The sequence below is a fragment of the Cucurbita maxima genome, unplaced genomic scaffold (assembly GCF_002738345.1).
Source record: "Cucurbita maxima cultivar Rimu unplaced genomic scaffold, Cmax_1.0 Cma_Scf00087, whole genome shotgun sequence".
NCBI lineage: Eukaryota > Viridiplantae > Streptophyta > Magnoliopsida > Cucurbitales > Cucurbitaceae > Cucurbita > Cucurbita maxima.
The window spans coordinates 82,424-91,027 of NW_019272103.1; the positions used below are offsets into that span (position 1 = coordinate 82,424).

At 34.0% G+C, this 8,604-nt stretch overlaps 1 non-coding gene across 1 annotated transcript; it reads left to right on the forward strand.

The window, feature by feature from the left end:
• The first annotated feature begins 3,438 nt into the window (after positions 1-3,438).
• TRNAQ-UUG lies at positions 3,439-3,510 on the forward strand. Its single transcript has one exon. It is a non-coding gene; the product is annotated as a tRNA-Gln (tRNA).
• The last annotated feature ends 5,094 nt before the right edge of the window (positions 3,511-8,604 follow it).

Here is an 8,604-nt window from a genome sequence, read left to right on the forward strand (position 1 = left end):
CATAACCTTGTGGTTGCTCGAAAGACGGCTTCTTTTAACTCTTCATATAAGAAAGCACTTTTCACGTCAAGCTGATACACGTTCTATATTACTATCTTTCCATTCGTGGGTATGAAGTTCAACTTCTTCGTTAGTTTTACCCCAATTCCAACATTTGTTTTCTTCAAAAATCACCTCTCTGCTTGCAATTATCTTCTTGGACACTAGAACATAGAGTCTATATGTTTTAGACTCTTCACTCATCCCTAGTAGCACACACTGAAAATTTTGATCATCTAACTTCTTTCTCTTACCGTCTGATACATGAACACGGTCAATGTATCCAAAAACTAAAAAATAATTAGTATTAGGTTTTGCGCCACTTCAAGCCTCCTCTGAAGTCATATTTTTCACTACCACTGTAAGACTTCTATTGAGCACGTGCAATATCCAGTTTACTGCTTCTGGCCAAAAATTCTTTGGAACTTGCTTCTCTGATAATATACTTATAATCATGTTCATGATTGTTCTGTTCTTGCACTCATCTAGACTCGCTATAAGTTTTCTACTGATACCATTAGTTTTGCAAAAACTATTGAACTCGTGAGAGGTGTACTCTCCACCCCTATCTATGGGTAGACAACGAATAAAATCTCCAACCTCTTTATCAACAAGATTTTTTTCAGCAAGAAAATATATTCACACATTGCGACGGTAATCATCAATAAAACTTATAAAATACGTCTTATTACTGTTGGAAATAGGTTTGATGGATCCACAGACGTCTGCATGTACCAGTTACAGCCTTTGTTTTGTTCTCCATAAACATCTCTTTGGAAATGCATCCCTATGTGCTTTCCCACCATGCAATTCATGCATATTTTAGACGATGTTTTCAACTGGGGTAACTCTCTAACCATTTGTTTATGTTGCAATGTTCTCAAACCATTGAAACATAGATGCCCATATCTGCGGTGCAAAATATGAGTGTTGTCTTCTATAATTGTTTGGAAGCAAGTGGCGGTTTGCCGCATGAGTCTTACAAGTAATATGAACATTTTATTTGCAGACATTGTTGTTTGCAGAATAAGTCCCTTCTTGGGAAGATATATTTTGCATTTCCATGCTGTATCAAAATAGATACCCCTTTTTGTTGCAATTGTCCAAGACTTAATAGATTATTTTTAAACTTGGGTATATAAAAACCATGAGTGATTACCTTGATGCCAACAACTTGCAATCTAATGTTATCTTTTCCTAACACCGCCATCTTGAAATTATTTCCAAGCTTCACAGATTGTCGGAACTCCTTGTCAAAATCTGAGAACCATTCCTTGTTTGAACACATATGATTGCTACACCNTCTTGGGAAGATATATTTTGCATTTCCATGCTGTATCAAAATAGATACCCCTTTTTGTTGCAATTGTCCAAGACTTAATAGATTATTTTTAAACTTGGGTATATAAAAACCATGAGTGATTACCTTGTCGCCAACAACTTGCAATCTAATGTTATCTTTTCCTAACACCGTCATCTTGAAATTATTTCCAAGCTTCACAGATTGTCGGAACTCCTTGTCAAAATCTGAGAACCATTCCTTGTTTGAACACATATGATTGCTACACCCCGAATCAAGGAACCAAACATCTTCCCTCCTAATTTGATTGAGCTCAACATAGGATATCAACAACATTTCTCTTTATCCCCAAGTTCATTATAATTTGCTTCTTTTTCCAATTGAGGACACTCGTATCTAAAGTGTTCTAACTGATGACATTTATAACACTCAACTGTACTTTTGTTGAATGAATGTCTACCTCTTCCTCTTCCTCTACCTCTTCCTCGAAAACTTTCACGAGCTCGATCACCTTCTCTTCCACCGAATCTATAATCGTATGTCACCTTTAGTTCTTGTTCATCACTTACTCATTCATCGACTGTTAAAGTGTCTAAGTTATTAGACTCTTCAATAAAACATATAACATAGTCAAATCTTGATGTGATTGATCTCAAGATTTTTTCAATAATCACTGTTTGTTTCATGTTTCGCCATGAATTTTCATCTTGTTTACAATGGTGAGACTTCAAGCAAAATATGCACAAACACTCTCGCCTTCTTTCATTGGTAAGACTTCAAACTTTTTTGTAAGAGCTTAGAGTTGTGCTCTTTTGACTCTTGTGGAACCCTGATACTTCTACTTCATAGAGTCCCAAATTTGTTTTGCAGCATCTCTATTAAGATCGTTCCCATAGTAGTTCGATCAATGGCTTAGAACAAAATAATTCTTGACCTTCAAGTCTTTCAACTCAGGGTATGCAATTGTGTTTGTTGTGCTTCGATAATCTCTTCTCCTTTGGCTACGACAGGGATTCCGGTCTCCACTAAGGACCAGTATTCCTTTCAACGAAGAAAGTTTTCATAAGCATAGACCAATGATCATAGTGGCCATCAAACTTAGGAATTGTTGGTAAAACGAAATTGGTTTCAGCTGCCATATTTTGAATCTCTTTCAACTCACTATTTAAGAAAAAAGGCTGCAGTTTCTTCTTCTCACAATTAGGCCTTGCATTGTAGCTCTGATACCAAATGTTGTATACACACAACTAAAACTTTGAAATCAATTGTGTTATCAAACAAATCAACTTGGTTGACTTTTATAGTCTTACAAACTAACAAATTTAGGAATGATAAAATTAGCCGACTCAAAAAATAAGAAATTCAAACCCCCACTAATAAATTAATTTAGTTGTCCTCACATTCCTACAAATGTACATCCTAATTAAATGGTAGCTATTTCAACCCTAGAGAAAAGGTCTAGTATGACCATCTTTAATAATCTACGTCTTGACAATCTATATTTTATTTACATGTGCTTAGAATGCGAAATGAGATTCTCAACCTAACTCACATTAGAGAATAACTTTGGTTGTTTTTTCTTTTCTCACTATTAACTTTGTATTTATTAGAGATTGTATTAACAAGTTGAGAATGACCACACTAAGTAACTGTTTGGATCTAAATAGTCATTGATATATTAATAAGTAGCACATGGATTTCATTATTGTCTTCTTTTTATTAAAATAGGGTAAACACAAATAATTTGATTTTTTTACTTCCAAATGTTACCTAGAATATTCAAATAAACTGTTAAAAAATATGGATGGGGAAAAACTTATTAAATAAGTATCTTTTTCTAACGTTAAATTTGTTTCAAAATAACCTTTTTGTGAACTCTATTAAAGTAAGATGAAAATTAGTGAAGAAGAATGGTTGAATAATTATACAAATGTTCTAATAAATTAATTGATTTTATTGCGTTGAAACCCTATCAAATACAAAACTAAAAACAAAGACAAATCATTTTCAAAATTTAGAGATCTATAAGAAACAAATAAGATACTATTATTCTTTTTAAAGTTCATAGATTTATGACGAACAAATCTTGAAAAATTTGTGGTCCCATGGTCTAGTGGTTAGGACATTGGACTTTGAATCCAGTAACCCGAGTTCAAATCTCGGTGGGACCTTTGCTATATTTCTCTACTCAAAAGTAAAAGTCACATGCATAATAGATATAAAATTAAAACTTTGATACTAGATATAAAACTCAACTTTACATTTATTAAAGAAATTTATTAAAGAAATTAATTTTAATGGGTTAGAAACTCTATTAGATATATATAAAGTATTTATGTAATATAAAACTCAACTTTACCTTTATTAAAGTAATTGATTTTAATGTGTTGAAACTCTATTAGATATATATAAAGTAATTAACTTGACATATTATATATTGTTTAGAGATGATATAAAGTTGAAAGTGTATAAAAATATTATCTATTTTTTCAATTTTAGAAATTTACAAGACACAAATTTTATGAAGATGTATGGTCCCATGGTCTTTCGATACAAAAATGAATTTGATCCTTATTAAAAAAAGCTGAATTTTGTTTCCTTAGGTAACTTTATCTATGACGTATTAACTCCCAATTTCTTCATTAAAAGCCCTCAACTTAATCTTCTAAAGCTAAAGAAAGGCTCAATTTTGAAGAAAATGGATTGTAAGTAAGACTTTGATCCTTACTCCCAAATTTTAAACGAAAATAATTTTCTTCAATTGGACTTACTAAGTCTTGTTTGAAGGTGTTAATATAACACATGCGGAAGCAATTTGGATCTTAGGCACTTTTAGAACATCAATGATAGTAAATAACTAGCATCTTCGTAAGTATTAAAACTTAATGAGTTTGAATACTAACTTTTTGTAGTTCAAATTTCTTTTTCCTCACGAATAGGTTTCGAACCACCATTAGTGTCTTCTCCACTATCCTCCAGCCTTAGAACGAGATTGTGGAATTCGGTGAGTGACTTAAACTGGGGAGGGATTTTGTACATGTATTATGATCACTCTATTTATAGAGTCATGTTTGCATGTTCATGCAAATTTGAGATCACCAAATTTTGATACTCAAAATTCCACTCAAATGTTTGGGATTTTGTGGCAAGCATGCACGCTTGAGTTAACCAAATTTTGACACTCAAAATTCCACTCAAATTTGTGGGGTTTATTTGACAAGCATGTAAGTTTGGTTAAACCAAATTTTGACACCTCAAAATTCCACTAACATGGATTTTTCCAATCCCAAAGTAATATTAAATTTGAATGATTAAACTATTTAATGAATATTGAATATTAATTCAAATGTCAATCCCAATTAATTTTAACCCATATTTGATTAAGATATTTAAATCTTATATAAATATCTCAGATTCTCTCTTTTTGTTTAATTCGTAAATAAATAAAAAAGCGGTTAAATATATCGTATATATGTAGCGCATTCTCCCTAATTTGAATTCCAACACTTCGAACTCACTCGTCACACTGTTCTATGGTTTAGTCCGATATGAGCTAGCAGAGGGACCTAATGGATCTATAGATCATGGGCTCTAATGATCCAAGATTAACTGGTTAAACTCATTAACCTTGTTAACCAACATTCGTTAACTACTAAGACATTCCACTATAGCCTAGTAGTTGCACTCCCCTCACTAGAGCTGAGTCAATTTACCATTTTACCCCTGCAGTTACTTCTTGTTTCTTATGTCTCATTGATCCTCTAATGAACAATTGGTTTGTTGTTCAACCAGTAAACCGGATCCCTCTCAGGTCAATGAGAGGGTGGGGCCCCTTGTTCAAGACCAGGAGTCAGTACTTAAGGGAACTACCTATCTTCTAACCCTAAAAGTGGGTAGGAGTGAATTCAATCTTGCACCCCACGTCCCTAGCCATTTACCCAGTCTTACTCCTATATGGGAGGCCCATTGAGTCGGCGAACTTGAGCCACTTTCACCCATGCAAATCTAAGGATAATTCTGAATAAACAGGAGTTCATGGTTAGCTCAGGATTAAGATCGAGTTACCTAGGTCATCGAATGAAAAGAAAATCAGTCTCAATAGTAAACGACATTATAAAGTGAGAGTGATTTTCTTCATGGTCCGATCTTATGCAATACTCATTGCATAGGATGCCCCTACTCTCATGTCTCCACATGTACAATTCTAGTGATCACATTGTTTATATCATTACAAAAGTGGGTCGCATCCATAGTGTCCCCAGAATACGGTACTCAGCCTTATCCTTATACTATAGATCATTTTGACTATATACTTGAACTTTATCAACTCTTATGTCTCTACATATAGTTCAAGTAATCATACTATAGCCAGAGTGTTCTTAGTTTATTGGATTTAGATTAATGATCGTAAAGTTCACTTTATTCAATAACAATCTTTACTGAATAAACAACAATAATAACTTTATTGAAAATAGAATATGTTTTTGTTTACAAACTATGAGTTTTAGCACATAAAACCCAACATTTATACTATAGATCATTTTGACTATATACTTGAACTTTATCAACTCTTATGTCTCTACATATAGTTCAAGTAATCATACTATAGCCAGAGTGTTCTTAGTTTATTGGATTTAGATTAATGATCGTAAAGTTCACTTTATTCAATAACAATCTTTACTGAATAAACAACAATAATAACTTTATTGAAAATAGAATATGTTTTTGTTTACAAACTATGAGTTTTAGCACATAAAACCCAACAAACTCCCACTTGGACCAACACTCTAGTGGAATTTTATAACGTTGAGTAGAGAGAAAGACATAAATACAATTAACTTGGTCATCACATACTCATGCCTTTTCTCCCACTTGCCCTAGATTACATAACTCGTAGTCCTAGACTCACTAGGTGCCCTTCAAACACTTTAGCCGTGGTGGGCTTTGTAAATGGATCAACAATGTTGTGCTCTGAAGCTATCTGTGTGACGATCACATTTTCTCATTTCACAATCTCCCTTATGAGATGATATTTGCGCTCAATATGTTTTCCTCGCTTATGGCTTCTTGGTTCTTTTGAATTTGCAATTACTCCACTGTTATCATAATAAAGAGTGACGGGAAGATGCATATTTGGAACGACTTCCAAATCAGATAAGAACTTCCTAAGCCATACAGATTCTTTCGCTGCTTCACAGGCAGCAACATACTCAACCTCCATGGTGGAATCAGCAATGCAACCTTGCTTTATGCTTCTCCATATTATTGCTCCTCCGTTTAGAGTGAAGACAGATCTTGATGTCGATTTCTTCGAATCTACATCGATTTTAAAATCTGAGTCACTGTACCCTGTAAGGATAAGATCCTGAGAATCGTACATTATCATATAGTCCCTCGTTCTCCTAAGATACTTGAGGATATTCTTAACGGCAGTCCAATGAGCACGTCCCGGATTGAACTGATATCTGCTGACAATTCCCACAGCATAGCATATGTCGGGTCGGGTACACAGCATGGCATACATCAGACTACCGACCGCTAATGCATAGGGAATGTGTCTCATATCCTCAACTTCTTGAGGTGTCTTAGGACTTTGTTCCTTCGACAAATGAACTCCATGCTTGAAAGGTAATAATCCTTTCTTGGAGTCCTGCATCTTATATCGAATCAACATTTTGTCGATGTACGATGCCTGAGACAATGCTAGTGATTTGTTTTTGCGATTCCGAACAATTTGGATTCCAAGAACAAACTGATCCTCTCCCAAATCTTTCATTTGGAATTGTGTCGCTAGCCCATGCTTAATGTCAGTCAGAAATCCCACATCATTTCCAATGAGTAAGATATCGTCAGCATACAACACTAGGAAAGCTACTGTAGAGTTGACTATCCTTTTATAAACAAAAGTTCATCAACATTCTGTTTAAAACCATAAGATTTGATCGCAGTATCAAACTTTATATTCAAAGATCAAGATGCTTGCTTCAACCCATAAATGGATATTTCAAGCTTGCAAACCCTTTACTCGTGATCCTGTTCAATGAATTTTTCAAAAGCTTCGAACTTGTGACGCATTAGGTAAAGATAGCCATACCTTGAATAATCATCAATAAAACTGATGAAATATTCATACCCTCCTCGTGCTTTGACATTCATTGGACCATAGAGATCTATATGCATGAGTTCTAAGGTTTCTTTGGCTCTATAACCTTTTTCGAAAAACGATCATTTAGTCATTTTACCCTCAAGACAAGACTCACATGGAGGTAAAGAGTTGTCTTCTAACTCATTTAGAAGTTCTCTTTTAACCAATCTCTCAATCCTATTGAGATTAATGTGACCTACTCTTAAGTGCCAAAGATAGGTATTAGGAGAAATCTTTTGTCGTTTATTTTGAGTTTCAGCTATTTTAAACATCTCGGTTTTTAAAATGGCTTTTGTTTTGCTCGGTTTTAACATATATAAGTTGTTTTCTAGTTTTGCAGAACAAATATGAATACCTCTTTTGTAAATGAACACTTCATTGATTTCAAAAGATACTTAATACAACTGTTCTAATAAACAAGAGATAGATAATAGATTTGTTTTCATTTCAGGAACAAAAAATACATTATCTAATATAGCCAATCTATCTCCAAAAAACAACTTTAAATTTCCTACTGATCTTGTTGAGGCAACCTCTCCTGTTCCAACCCTGAGTGTTATATCGCCGTCCGCAAGCATTCTCTAGGAGATAGTTTCCTGGTAAAAAGAACAAATATGATTAGTCGCCCCTGAATCTAGTATCCAAGTTGAGTTGTCATACTCTATTAAACATATTTCTACAACTAGTAAATCATATTTACCTTGTTGTGTCTTTTTGGCTTTCTTCTCTGCAAGGTATTTTGGGCAGTTTCTCTTCCAGTGCTCGTTTTCGTTGCAATGGAAACATTTTTCTGTAGCTGCGTTTTGAACCTTGTGTTTGCGGTTAGTAGGAATCTTATTTTTTTCTTTACCCTTCTTCATCAAAACACTTTTAGAAGTTGAAGGTCTAGACTTATTTTTGGAGGACGATCCTCGTAGTAATTTCTTGGAGACAGCAACATTTGCTTGTCCTATTTGTCCCTTGTTTGTTAAGAGGGATTGATAAGTTTGTAGCTCATTGAGAAGAGCAGTCAAGTTATATTTTATTTTGTTCATTACAACATTTGTGCAGAACTGGAAGAAGCTCTTCGGAAGAGACATCATTATAAAACTAACTTGACTCTTCTCATCAATGACAACTT